Source organism: Ambystoma mexicanum, chromosome 1q, assembly GCF_040938575.1.
Source record: "Ambystoma mexicanum isolate Mex_15411 chromosome 1q, UKY_AmexF1_1, whole genome shotgun sequence".
Classification (NCBI taxonomy): Eukaryota; Metazoa; Chordata; class Amphibia; order Caudata; family Ambystomatidae; genus Ambystoma; species Ambystoma mexicanum.
Window position 1 is genome coordinate 519086441 of NC_090922.1, and position 15024 is coordinate 519101464.

General features: G+C 47.7%; 1 protein-coding gene across 10 annotated transcripts in view; it reads left to right on the top strand.

Annotated features, from left to right (window-relative positions):
* The window catches only part of ARHGEF1 (Rho guanine nucleotide exchange factor 1), a 1792426-nt gene that overhangs the window by 1527549 nt on the left and 249853 nt on the right, over positions 1-15024 (top strand). The gene's annotated exons all lie outside the window — the stretch shown is intronic.

The following is a 15024-nucleotide window of genomic DNA, read 5'->3' on the forward strand; positions in this document are numbered from 1 at the left end:
CCCCACAGGAAGTAAGAAAGATAGTCCAAGCGTCTGTACTGGCTAAAACCAGTTAAGACCAATATGGGAGCTCCCATGATGGCTACGCCAATAACCCTTCTGGTCAGAATTACCATTTTGAAGCCACCCCGTGGTCGCCTAAACAAAGGAGAGCCATGAAACACAAAACAGCTGAGTCAGGATTAAAAAAGAACCAATGGTCCCCCATTGGCTACCAAAAAGGTACATTGGGCAACCAATGCAGTAAAATAGCTTGCACCCCAAATGACTCCTAAAGTATAGCTGTCACCATCCCATGCCCTAAACCACCTATAGGAAATGGCAAGCATGAGAAGCACCCTTGGGACTGGACATCTTAGGTGTGACGCACCATATAAGGTTTGAGATGGAAAGGGACATACTAGCAGAGTTTCTTCGTTATAAGTCAGTCCCTGTGGCCACCAAAAAGATCAGTAAACCAAAAAAAAGAGAAGGTGAAAAGCAAAATGTTGAGGGCCCCAAACAGTGTCCCTAACCTGACTTAATAAGGACACTGTATATTATTGTGCAGGCCCATACGGAACGTACCTGCTTGTTAGGTTGCATGGTTCCCCGGTTCTCCCCACCCTCCTGTTATTTTATGTTTGGTGCTCACCTCTGGTGGAATGCTGATATATAGACATTGGGGTTAGTAGACTCCTTGTATAGGAATTACTGTTTTTATAAGATGCTTGATATCTTATGAATACAGTGTTTTAGTTCTAGGGGTACTTAATTGAACTGATAGTTTGATATGGGCGCGGGTATTACTCAGTGAAGTATTAATGAAATGCCCTGGAGCCCGGTTACAGACCAGAGTGAAGCGAGGGCCTTAATGTTAGCCCTGGTGCATTACCAGTCCCGGTAATGCCCAGGCTGTGAGGGCTTTATTGTATTCGCCTCCCTGTAGGTTTTGGCGGGATGCTTATAGTTTTGTAAATTGAGAAACAGCGTGTTTGCAGTTTCTTAAATAATAAAACTACAAAACAAGATGGCTGCCATGGACAAGGGAGAAGGGAACTACACATAGCCCCTTTTTCCTTTCCATGGCGGCTATTACTGCGACATGAACAGTGCTCCTGGCAATGGACAAGGAAGCTACAGGGTGTTGGTGGGCCAGGGATGTGGAAATAGTGGGCAGCATGAAGGCGGAGTGCGGGGACCAGTTACCTGCTGTCCCAGCGGGGAAGATCTTCATCTCCCTCTTCTGAGGAGACTCTGAACTGCTGGCTTTACCCAGAGTAAAAGAATCCATTCCAATCTTCAAGATTGGCTGGGAGGCCACCTTAGCCCTCCCTCCCCCCCCCCCCACCTCCTTGCCGGTTGCTAATTAAGCATTTATGATGCTTGTGAATTTGCTTAGAATGACATGCTGTGCTTATAGTCTGACATCTAATGGTAATCGCAGAGTATTGCATGTTGTCTTTTGAGGATCTAAATGGGACGTCGGCATGGGCGTGCCTGTAACACTAACCCTAACGTGACGTGTACCGTACCCAAAATCCCTCACACCTCGAGGTTGACACGGTCGACAATGTGGCTGGCCTTGGCCCTCCGTCCAGGACTACACAGTAGGGAGAGTGGGGTCCGGGGCTCTATTTCTTTTCAAGAATGTATTTCCTTCTCCCCTCTTTTCCTTTCGGGTTCTGCTGTTGCTATAAACCTGAGCTATGGACAGTACACCTTTTACTTTTTGCCCTTCTTGTAAAGGCAAGTACCCCTGGAAGGACATGCACCGGATGTGAAAGAAGTGCCTACCTCTCGATCACCACGAGGAGTCCCGTCGGTCTTGCCAGCTCTTTTGTCCTAAGATGATAAAAGAATAGCAAGTTAAGCGGACGGGGGCCTATGCCATGATGCAGGCCGAGGGTAGCTCCCCCGCAGCCACAGGTGCAGAGAGTGACGAGGCATTGAGTGACAGCCGTAGCTCCGACACGGATGCCATTGACCTATCTTCGGAGCAGCCACTCTGAGTCGTTTGTCCCCGGCCGGCTGGCCACAGGTTCTGCTATGGGGAGTGCACACCCCGGCGACAGGGACGCACACACTACTCACAAAACACACAACCCCCGAACCACCTCCACGCACTTGTCGGGACGGTCAAAGATGCCAATGAGTTTGCAAATTTCTTCGACAGAACCCACCGATCCAAAGGGTCGGCAGCCCTCACCGCAACCGCCTAGGCGGCATGCGTCCGGGCATTCCACTGACAAGGGCGTTGGCACCAACATTCATAAGAGCGTCGAGACACCTCTTAAGAGCGCACCGACGCAGAAGGTTCCAGCAATGTCGGAAGCTATGGCGAAGCCGCTAGAACCGTCAAAATCACTCCCACATATGCCGAACATCATTTCGGCTGAAAATAGGCATAAAGACAAGTCGAGGGACACGTCCACACGCCCAGAAAGGCAGGAAGACTATTATGAAAGTCCCCAGCCTCTGGCTAAGACTCTTTCAGGTAAATCTCGACGGACTAAGCACACAGATCCCCAAGAAGAGCCATTCACCCCTCCAGATCCCTCTGGCTCATCTTTATGGACCAGGGACAGGTTTGAGGGGTGTATGAATAAACTCTTAAAATTTGTGGCTTTCTCAGAAAGGTTTACCACGCCTAAAAGACCTAGTGAGGAAGACCTATTGTAACGCTCACCTGATTCTCGCAGAGGCGCCGGTCTTGACTGGGCGACTACCGTATCTTCAAAGGTGATGTGTAGCACCCGGTTGGCTCTTTGGGCTGGACCTCTGTGCACTGTATGCCTGACGTGTAGAGTAAGATATCTGCAGATAGAAAATAAGGGGTTAATGAACTGGGGTTATTGGGGTGTCCCTATCTCTTTCCTCTTCTCCTCTCCTGTAGACCCCCAAAGGTTAACGCTCTCACCTTAGGTAAGTGAATGCCGAGCTCTCCATCTGCCTCGGGACAGGGTGCTGTAACCAGTTTCTTCACTGGATAGGTAGCGCAGGCCTCTTGACTTCAGAGGACTGCTGTCCGTCGTTTACTGCACGAACGGTAAGTTTCGAGTCATTCAAATGTCTGTAAAGTCTTTAGTAATGATGTCTCTTGTTTTGCAGGGTTCCGGCGATGGCGATGACGGGCTGAAGTGAGTTGAAGATGGAGCCCGTGTGATGAATAGAAGCGCTTGGAAGCACGTAAGTAAGCGCTTGTTGCCTGCTTCACGATGCGCTCTAACTGTCTTTTTATTTTGCAGGTACGAGTTCGGAGCGGCTGCAGGGTGCCGGAATACCCACTGGATTAGATGTGGAAAGGAGTAATGGCACGTGAGTATTAAAGTTCCCCAATGTCTTAAACGCACCTTGTTTTGTCTTTCAGATGCGGGATGCAGCGCCGAAGGCCTCCGGAGCGTGCGAAGAGTTGGTAAGCTTTTGTCTTTCAGATGCCGGAATGCAGTGTGAAGACCTCCGGAGCGCACAAAGAGTAGGTAAGCCTTTGCCTTTCAGATGCCGGAATGCTAACCTGTTCTTCCTTGTCTTTATAGGTGTTGCTGAAGACTGGATTCAGGATGGTAAGCCTTTGCCATTCAGATGCCGGAATGCTAACCTGTTCTTTCTTGTCTTTATAGGTGTTGCTGAAGACTGGATTCAGGATGGTAAGCCTTTTTCCTTAGGCCCAGGACCGGATGCAGAAGACACGATGAGCGTTCTGCTGCAGAGGTTGCAGAATAACGCAAAGCAAGATTCATCCACCGGGTGTGGTTTAAATAGCCTCCTGTAGTGCTTCGGTGTCTCCTTCCACAGCCACGCCTAGGTAAGAAAAGAGTTCCTGCTTTCCAGAAGAGTTCCAGTGTTCTGAATCTAGGGAGTGGCTCCAGCCCCACCCAACAGGAAAAGTAGTTCCAAACAGAAGGGGATCAGAGGCTCAACTGGCAGGCAAGTAAGCAGCATGGTCTGATGCAGGTAAGTCCACCCAAGCATCATGAGCCCGGCGCTTCCAAGGACCTCCTGCCCTCTTCATATAGAGGTGTTTGACCTGACGAAACCAGGGGTGGTTCCTCAGGACCCTTATGTACAGGAAGATGATCCCTTTGAGGACCCTATTGACTCGGCCCCAGATTGGGGGGGATGAGCAGCCAGTGGATAATGCACCAAGGCTGTCACCGACCAATACACCTGATCCAGACACATTGTGCATGGATCGTCCCGCATCTCCTATAAGACAGGCATCTCCCATAGATGACCCGATGGCATTTAATGCTAATCTGAAGAAAGCTGCAGAACATTTTCAGATTGCCATGCAAGAAGCAGTGCAAGACACTGACTTCGTGGAAGATATTCTGAAGGAGAAACCACCTGCAAGCCAGGCTATACCTTTACTAATCTCCATTAAACAGCATATTGCCCCTTCTTTGCTGACACCATCGCAAACAAGATCTGTGAACCCACAGGTCCAGAACCTTTTTTTGTCCCTCACTTACAGATCCTCTCTACGTTCGGGGACATGCCACACCAGATTCCCTAATGGTGACTACGACTAGGAAAAGAACAGGAGTACCCTTGTCCACCGGCGAAGCTCCACCGGACAAGGACTGCAAGAGGTTGTATGCCCTGGGGAAGCGTGTCACAACTGCGGCAGCCTATTCCAGCAGAATTGCCAACAATACTACGTTGTTGGGCAGCTACATCGACGTTCAGTGGAATCTGCTCCAAGAAGGGCCTGCCAGAGGTCCCTGAGCCAACATGGTCACGCCTGCTGGCGATTGTGTCGGAAGGGAGGCAGGTGAATCATATTCTTAAGAATACCCTAGTTGCTGCAGAGACAGCAGGGAGAACTCTGGCCCAGGGTACCCTATTGAAGAGGAACGCATGCTTGAAAAATGTGGGATTGACGGCAGAAACGCAGGCGTCCCTCATTAACAAACCAGTGGAAGAATCTAACCTGTTTGGTAAAGCGGTAGATGAGGTACTAGAAACTGCAAAGAAGGAACATGAGACTTTGAAGTCATTAAACCAGATAACTCATAGGCCTTTTCAGCAGTGAAGCGGAAGTTCTTGCCGCTCCTTTCGCGGACAATCTTCCCCACACAATCCGTACGGAACAGGAAACAGATGGTCCTGAGGACAGGGGTCAGCTGCCTCGAACCAATATCAGTCTGGAGGACAGCGCCTCTAGGAAGGGGTTGAAGCACCACCTCTAGAGGCTCCCTGGCCTCCAATCAGAAATGACTTGCCGATCCAGGTCAACTCCCATGCTTCCCATTCGGGGGACGGATAACATCATTCTTCCACGCATGCAAGGGGATAGCCACAGAACAGTGGGTGCTCAAGACCATCACCCACGGTTACTGTATCGAGTTCAGCCGACCACCTCGATACCGACCACCAAAGTTCAGGTGTTTCTCACCAGAACATCTGAAGATCCTACTGCAAAAGGTTGCGATCCTGCAGGAAAAGAGCGCAATTGAAGTTGTCCCTGTTGTACAGGTAAACAAGGGTATTTATTCAGTGTACTTCCTTGTACCCAAAAAGGATCTCACCATGCGCCCTGTACTAGACTTGCGCCCAGCAAGCAAATTTGTCAAACCACAAAAGTTTCGAATGATAACATTGCAGGAGGTAATCCCTCTACTAGCACAGGGGATTACATGGCAACGTTAGACATGAAAGATGCATACTTTCATATTTCAGTGTTGCCAAGGCACAGAAAATACCTAAGATTCATGATAAAGGACAAGCACTATCAGTTCAAGGGCCTTCCCTTCGGCATTGCCTCGGCCCCAAGGGTATTTACAAAGGTGCTGGCAGTAGCAGTGGCTCACCTGCGCAGGCGATCCATTCCAGTTTATCCTTACCTCAACGACTGGCTCATAACAGGGGATTTGTACAGAACATGCCTTTCAAACACCCAAAAGACGATAGATCTACTCTTCCGTCTGGGATTCTCAATAAACGAAAAGAAGTACAGCCTAGACCCCAGCCAAGTCGAACAATTTCTGGGGGCTCTGATTCGGACAGAAGACTGCCTCATCTTCCCCTTCAAAGAAAGGGTTCAAAACATGCTGCTTCAGATGCCTCAATATGTAGCTAGTCGAGCGGTGATGGTACGCAAGGCCATGATGGCCTCCCGCATTTTAGTCCCACACGCACGATTGAGCATGCGCCCCCATGCAAGATTGGCTCAACAGCCGATGGTGTCAGGCCAGCAGACAATGGGACGATCTAGTGGTTGTCTCGGAAGCCCTTGTTCTCTCTTTGCAGTGGTGGTTGACGGAGAACCTCTTGAAGGGGAAAACCTTCACCACCCACGCAGTAGAAGCCACTCTCACAACTGACGCATCTCTAACGGGGTGGGGGACGGGGCTCATCTCCTCCAGAAGATAGCACACAGCGTTTGGTCCCCAGCAGTAGCATCCAACCACATAAACCTGTTGGAGCTGTTAGCAGTGTTCAAACCCCTGAAGGGCTTTCAGACACAATTACAGGGGAAGACAGTACTAGTCCTCACGGACAGTACCACCGCCATGTATTACCTGAACAAACAGTGGGGCACACACTATCTGGGGTTATCCAAACTGTCCCAGAACATATGGAAGTGGGCTCGCAAACAAAAGATGTCCCTCCTGTCTCAACATGTTTCAGGGAAACTCAGTCTTCTGGCGAACGTACTCGGCAGAGACTTTCAGCTACCCACGGAGTATGAATTGCGACTACACAAAGGCATTGTCTGCAACGTTTTCGCAGAATGAGGCTTCCCAGAGATCGACTTGTTCGCAACTCTGGAGAACTCACAATGCCCAGATTACGCCTCCAGGTACCCTCAGAACCGCTCCAAGAGGAACGGTCTCTGGATAACATGGTGAGGTAAATTTGTTTATGCTTAACCGCACTTTCAGCGTATACCACGTCCCAGAGAAAGGTCCTGTGGTGGAAGATTCTAGTAATCGAGGCTTTCATCTAATGGGTTAAAAGGCTTCATCCCCCTTATTTCACACCCAGCTCCCTGATGGGACCTCAATGTGGTACTTACTAGACTTATGGCATCTCCCTTTGAACCAATGCATAAGGCTAGCCTTACAGCACTCACAAGACCACCTTCCTTGTGGCTATCACTTCAATAAGAAGAGTTACTGAACTACAGGCCCTTTCAGTTCTAGACCCATTTGCCACTATCCACAAAGACAAGGTAGATCTGCGCACGCCCCCACGGTTTGCGTCCAAGTTCATTTCAAAGTTCCATGTGAACCAATCAATAGAACTATCCACATTCTTCTAGAGCCCCACTAATGTGGCAGAAAGAAGCCTACACACCCTGGATGTGCGCAGGGCAGTCATATATTATCTGGAAAGAACTAGACCACTAAGAAAAAACAACCACAGTGGCGGCTGGTAGAGAAGGTGACTCTCTCTAAATCAGCCATTTCTAGGTGGATTGTCAATTGCATCACACTCTTACACTCTTGCCAAGAGAGATCTGCCCTTTAAGCCTAGAGCACACTCTACTCGGGGCACTGGGGCTTCTGTAGCATTCATTGCATATGTTCCTCTCGAGTCCATTTGCAATGCAGCAACCTGGAGTTCTGTACACACCTTTACAAAACACTACTGCCTGGTCACTCACTCTAGGTCTGATTCTCAAGTGGGACAAGCGGTACTAAGACATCTCTTCACTACTGGTCCTTCTCACTTCCCACCACCAACTCCGGGTACTGCTCACTAGTCTATGCACAGCATGCGAGTCTAAGCAGATTCACAAGCATCATAAGACATGCATTACTTGCCGTAATAGCATTTCCGATGATTGTATGTGCTTAGATTCACATGCGCTCACCCTTCCTCCCTGCTGGGATGAAAGGAACATAGACATCTTACTACTACAACTACTTCTCTCTCTCTCTCTCTGTACTCTCTCACCATAGTCATAAGACTCCCTCAAGGCAGAAAAAATAGAATCCAAGGGACCTTGATGCGTGGGTACACTACACGTCACGCTAAGGATAGTGTTACAGGCACGCCCATGTCGACGTCCCCTTTCGATCCTCGAAAGACAATATGCAGTACTCCGCGATTACCACTAGATATCGGACTATATGCACAGCATGTGAATCTAAGCAGATAAAATCATCAGTAATGCTATTACGGTAAGTAATGCATGTCATATATTTCGGAATGGTGTATTCTCTAGAGATTTGTGTGTCAACTAATGCCACCTCTGTGTCAGCCCGTCTTGGGTCGGCCTGAGGGTTACGTTTTTGTTTCTCTGTCCACGTTACTTACCTTAAACAAGGTTTGACTTCCTCCTCGGGTTACTGGTTGTAGAATCCACAGTAGAGTAGTTAAAAATCTGCCTCCACTGTGGCATACAGATGTTGTGCAATACAGACATTTGTTAGCTGTTCACTGAAGGCTGAGCATTTAATGCGTACGATTGGACAAGTATTATGTGACTGCTTGCAGTGGAGATCTTTATAGTGATATTTTATATCTTGTGCTGTCTGCGTCACTGCCCATTGTACCAATCTGGAGTGTAGTGCCTTTGCATTTACAATACTAGAGCGTTTAGCTTCTTTTAACTGCACTAATGGTTTGTATATGTGCATCATTTTGTTTGCAGTCATAATGTGTTCCATCTGCACTATCATTTGTACTGCTGCCAGAATCTTTTCTTCTGGAGAACATTTCTGCTCTGGAATTGTATAGCCATGTGAATGGTATGCTGTGGGTTTTGTCTCCCGTGTTTACATACTACATATGTTAAAGGTATTTATATAGCGCACCGTCACCAACGGAGTTGGTCTCCAGGCGTTCAGGCGGATCTGTAAAGAAAAACAGTGGGGGGTAGGTTAGTGGGTCAAGAGGGCGTAGGAAAGTGAGAGGTGGTGTACTGTTGGCAGCTTCAGTTCGGTTTTCACCGTGAGCTGAGCTTGGGTGTGCATGAAGAATCGAAGCGGGTCCTCACGTGCTGTTGTTGCAATCTATGCGTTGATTGTTTTTTGTTGCTGTGTGGTGAAGTCCGTGCAGTTTGCTGTGAGAGATGTGGTTGTGTGAGTTTTTTTGTGAATTAAGTATGCAGAAATTTGATGTTTTGTTTAGTGGGTTGTATGCCTCATAAACCCTGTAGTTTAGTTTATGTATCAGGTTGTCATACTGGGTTGGTATATTCTTTCTCTTCGTTTACTGATTGTCCAGTTTCTGTGGTGATACTGTGGCTGGTTCCAGCAGATTAAATTGGCTAACTACCCCAGGTTCGGTGAGCATTGTCCCCTAGTTCGATAGTGGTGTTATATTATCCCCGATCAGCTCCTTGCTATCTATTTACTGTCGGCCATCCCTTGGTTGTTATAATCTTCTCTTCCCTTTCCTGACTGTCTAGTTTCAGGGTTGAGGCTGGCCTCTATCTATGTTTGACCTTAGTACACCCAGGGGGCGAGCATAATCCTTGCTTAGGTAGTGGAGTTATATTCTAAATCCCAGCTCCTTCCCATCTATTAACGTCGGTGGTCCATTGCTGCTTGTGCCGTTGAGGGATGTCAGGTGCCATTGCTGGGTCATACCCTTCTCTCCTGATTGATCTGGGGTGTTTCATTGTATGAATGATGTGGTTTGTTTTTTAATTCATAAATGGATATGTTACAGATCTGTATTACCTTATTTTATAAGGGTTGATCATTTAGGGAGTCAGGGTAGGTTCTTCACTCAGCCTAGTTCCTCTGTGTATGTCCTTATCAGCATTCTTTCTGGTTATGGGGGGGAAGAGCCATGATTTGAGGAGTTTCCTGAATTGGAGGTGATCTCTTGTGTTCCGTATGTTGTTTGGTAGTTCGTTCCAGGTTTTTGGGGCGAGGTGAGAAAAAGAGGATCCTCCGAGTTTCCTCTTGTTGTATGATTTGGGTTCCAAACTGATGTCGCTGCTGGATCTGAGAGGCCTTGCAGTGTAATGTACGTTTAGTTTTCTTCTGAGGAACTCTGCACCTTGGTCGTGGATTGCTCTGTGGGTTATGCACATTGATTAGAACTTGATCCGCTGTTTTGATGAGTAGCCAGTGTAGTATTTTCGGAGCTGGTCTAATGTGTTCTCTTCTAGGTAGTTTAAAGAACAGTCTGGCCGCCGTATTTTCTAAGCGTTGGAGTTTATTTAGGAGTCATCCATGCAGGCCTAGATATAGGCTGTTGGCGTAGTCTAGTCTGGACATGATGAGGGGGATGATGGCAGTAGTTTTGTTGGTGAATGAGAGGAATGGTAGGATCCTTTTAACCGATCGCAGGAGAAAGAAAGATTTCTTGATTAGGGAGTTTACTTGTGGCTCTAGCGTGAGTTCGTTGTCCATCAGGACTCCCAGGTTTTTTATAGTCGATGATGGGGCTGGGGTTTCACCAAGTTCGGTTGGCCACGGGATGTAAAGGTTGTCTTCTCTGTTTTTTGTGATGATCATTATTTCTGTTTTGCCTAGGTTGAGTTTAAGGTAGTTTAAGTTCATCCAGTTGTATATTTCATGAAGGCAGTTGTCTTCTTGTGAGCCTTGTATTTTGTAGATTATTTGTGTGTCGTCACCATAATTGTAAGAGGTGAGCCCATGTCTTTCGATAATTTCAATTAGTTGTCACAGGTAGATTTTGAATAGTAATGGCGAGAAGGATGATCCTTGTGGGACTCCGCATGATGATTCTCGTGAGCTTGATTTGTAGGGTTTCATCCATATTGTTTCTGTTCTGCTTGTTAGGAAGAATCTGACCCAAAGTAAGGCGTTGTCAGTGATTCCGAATTCTTCTAGTCTCATGATGAGGATGTCGTGGCTAACTGTGTCGAATGCTGCAGAGAGGTCATAGTATCAGAGCGGTGCTGTTTGAGTCTGCGTTAACCTTTAGATCATCCCAGATTGAAATAAGTGCTGTTTCTGTTCCTCTCATCGATCTGAAGCCTACTTGTGCCTGGTTTAATAGGTGATGTTCTTCTATGAAATCTTGGTTTGTTCTATATATGTGTTTCCCGGAGTCTAGCTGGGTAGGGGATTTTGAAGATGGGTCTGTAGTTGGAGAGGTCCTCTGTTTCCTGTTGTATCCTTGAGGAGTGGTTTGATGTATGCAGATTTGAAGGCTTGAGGCACTCTTCCTGTCGATTGATTGGTTGAGGACGTTCCCATAGTATTCCATTGGTGTTCCTTGTTCGAGGATTGATTTGTAGATGTCAGGGGGGCAGGGATCCGCGAGGGATCCAGATTTGTTTCTTTGATTTAAGAGTCTGATGAAAGTCTCCACTGATATGTGCAGGAAGTTTCTGAGTTTGTTCTGGTGTTCCTTGCATCGGTCGGCGTCTTCAGTGTAGTGGTTGCATGGTCTGTTTTGAATGGTCTGTTGGATGGTCATGATTTTATTTTTGAAGTGGTCTGCAAGGTCACTGCATAATTTCTTCGATGCTATTGGGGTGTTGTTGTAGCCGGGAGGGTTTTTAATTTCAATTAAGATTTTAAACAGTTCTTTTTGGGTGTTTGGTGCTTTGAGGATCCTGTTGTCGGAGTATTTCCTTTTTGTATGAACGGGTATGTTGTTGAAGTTTGAATTTCTTTCCACAGTCTTTATTGACCCTGCATTCTAGTTCTAGTTTTCGTTTTTTCCTTTTCATGGCGCCTACTAGTGGGGTGAACCATTTTGCTATTGCTCTTTTGCGGGATGGACGGAAAGGTTTTTCTTTTACGATCTCGTCGATTGTTGTGGTGATCCAGTTGTGAAGTATATCTATTTTAGTGTCTAGGTCAGCTTTGCCCATGGTCGTTGTTTTTGTGGTTTGGTGATCTCCAGTCGTTCCGTTAAGTTGGAGTTTTTTTATGGTTCTCCAGTTTCTTTTCATGATGATTGGTAGTTTTTCTTGTTTCCTGGTTATTGGGGAGGACAGTGTGATTACGAAGGGGATGATGAAGTGGTCGCTCCAGAGGATCTGAATAGGTGGTGCTGTGGTAATTAGTTTTCTGTTGGCAAAGATTGCATCCAGTGTATGTCCTGCCGTGTGGGTTGCTCCTTTGACCAGCTGATAAAGTTCCATTGTTGTTAGTTGGCCGGTAAGATATTTTTGTGGGGTTGTGGTTTCTTCATCGAACCAATGTTGAAATCTCAGAGGATAATCAGTTGGTGGCGCTGGATAGCTAGGTTGGTGATTGCTTCTATAAAGTTGTATATGAAGGCGGCATCGTACGTTGGTGGTCTGTATATCAGTATGAATTTCAGGTTTGTTCTGGGATTTGTTGATGGACGTATGGTTAGGGATTCCCATTTATTGATGTTTAATTGGTCTTCTGCTTTAATTTCCAGGTGCTAAATGATAGGTCGAAATGCAGGTACTGGATTCCAATCAATAAACACTCTTAATCATTATGGCAAGCGGGGGAGGAGAGTGGATGGGGCCTGCGCAGGTGGCCAATTGATTTTAACACACAGCTGGTTTCCAATCATTTAACACCATTATATAATCCATTCCTCCTGTGGAGCCAGGCAACTTCCTTCTGGTCGCAATCACTGAGTGTCTAGAGGAGATCACGTGGGCCCTGTGCCTACACGTGGGAGCTCCAATCACAGTAGAGGGCGGGGGAGGAGGGAAACAGGCCGATCTGAGTGAATTGGGCCTGCGCAGGTGCGCTAGTTAATTTAAACACACAGCTAAATGACCAATCGAAATGCAGATACTGGATTCCAAACAATAAACACTCTTAACCAATTGTGACAAGCGGGGAAGGAGAGTGGATGGAGCCTGCGCAGGTGCCCTAATTCATTGTAACACACATGCGCAGGAGGCTTAAACGAAATATGCACCCAAAAAGGCCACAAATATGTTCAATGGGCCAATAAACTATCTCTTGCCTCACTGCTGCTTGCAGAATGCAGGGAGGACATCGTAGGCCTTAGGCCTGACAGAGGGAAGGACCAATCGGAGAAGGGTGTGGGAGGGTGGGTTAAGGGCTGGGATATATGGCAGGGGAAGGGAGAGGATTAGTACATGCGCAGGAGGCTTAAAAAACGAAATATGCACCCAAAAAGGCCAGAAATATGTTCAATAGGCCAATACGCTACTTCTTACCTCACCGGTGCTTGCAGAATGCAGGGAGGACCTTGTGAGCCTTGGCTCCAAGTCCTTATCTGTGTTTCTGTCCTGAAGAGGACTACTTTGAGTCATCTGTTGGTAGGCATGGTTCAGGATGCGTGTTTGCTCTCCCTTCCAGTATGTTAGACAGAAGTTGGGCTTCAGTAAATTACATAGTGGTTTCAATAATGCTGCATAATCTGCCACGTACTGGTGCCCAAAATGTAAAAGGCCAAGTATGGCCTGCAACTGCTTGAGTGTATGTTGGTTTTCAGAAGTTTTACACAAGGTACTGTCTGTGAGAGAACTTGAAAAGCCCACCTTAGGTGACAGGTTTGTACCCCTAAGGTTTAGGCTGAACTATCCAAAGGTTAGGTAGCATGAGCGGAACAGCCAGGCTTAGTCTACGAGGGATAAGGGCTGTAGCGAAGCGCAGTACTTCGAGCATACAATCATTTAAGGAAACACTGACACACAAGCAGTTATATAAAAACTTCATTTATTTATGTACACTAAGGCTTTATAGATAAGTCAAGTAGGTACTATTCACACAATAATATCACAATAGAATAAGAGGTAGCAGACTTTAAATCAATGTAAAGCAACACAAAAGTGAAACTACTGAAACAAAGAAGCAAACTTCAGATCAACTCTTGCAACGTCAATTAACCCCTGCTTAACCAATCTTTAAAAGTCCATCCCTATACTGTGTGAATCTCACAGATTCCAGGGTTTGGGGGGGGGCACTGAGAGCAGTGCCCCTCCTGGACGACGTATGGGAAGAAGGCCTAGCCCTCCTAAAGAATCCTTGCTCAGCCCCGGCCAAGCGGGATAGACTAGAGAAAAAGTACTGGGTGCCGCAGTCCTCACCCAAGTGCCTACGGTTGCAACAGTCGCCAGACTCTGTGGTCTCGGCAGCTGCGAGGAAGAGGTCGTCTAACCCCTCATTGTCGTTTTCAGTCCTCCCGGACAGCGAGGGGAAGAAGTTGGACACCGTGGATAGGAAGGTCATTTACTCTGCAGCGTCGACCATCAAGGCAGCCAACACATTGGCGATACTGGCCAGGTACGATAGGGAACTGTGGTGCAAGCTGGCCCGATTCTTGAGTTCCTACCCGATGACAAGCGGGTGGAGGTGATCGCAATCCTCCAGGAAGGTAAACTGGCGTGGGACCATGCCATCACGGTGGCCCTGGACATCTTTTACACAGGTTTCCAGCAGATGAGGAACGGTGTCTGCCTCCGTCGTCGAGGCTTGCTGAAGGCCACCAATTTCCACCTGGAGGTCCAGATGAGTGTACTGGACATGCCTTTTGATGGGGATAACCTCTTCGGGAAGGCCATCAACAAATCCTTGCAGGCCATCAAGAAGGATATGGCTCGTGCCCTGGGTACTCCAACAGCACTGCTCTTACTTTTCGCGCCTCCAGCGGGAAGTCTGGCAGATCGACTAAAGGTTTTGGTGGAGGCTCCTCGTCCTAGGTTTTGGTGGAGGCTCCTCGTCGTACCATCAGCCCTTCCGGTCCACGACCCAGGAGGCATACAGAGGCCGTTCCAAGGCTTTCGGTGGGGGTGGTCAGTGCCGTTGTTGCCCCAAGGTGGAACGCAGGCCCTGAACCAGGACTGACCCAGCCAGGAGGTCCGGCCCCAACCCATGCACCCCGGTGGGAGGCCAGCTGACAGAATTCGTCAGCGAGTGAGAAAAGAACTCCATCGACAGATGGGTGCTGGGCGCTCTTGCCCACGGACATACCCGGAGTTTCAACAGAAGTGTCTGCGGATCCCTCCGGTGACCCGGCAGGAGAAGCATATCCCTCAGCTCCTGCAGGAGGTACGGACCATGCTTATGATATGATATGGCATTTATAACGTGCCTATACACAGGTGTTTCAGAAGCGACGAGGCAAGGGAGGGGGAACAAAGGGGAAGACAGAACAACAATCCTACTAGGCCAGGTATCATTCAGATCGCGCAAGTGCATGGGA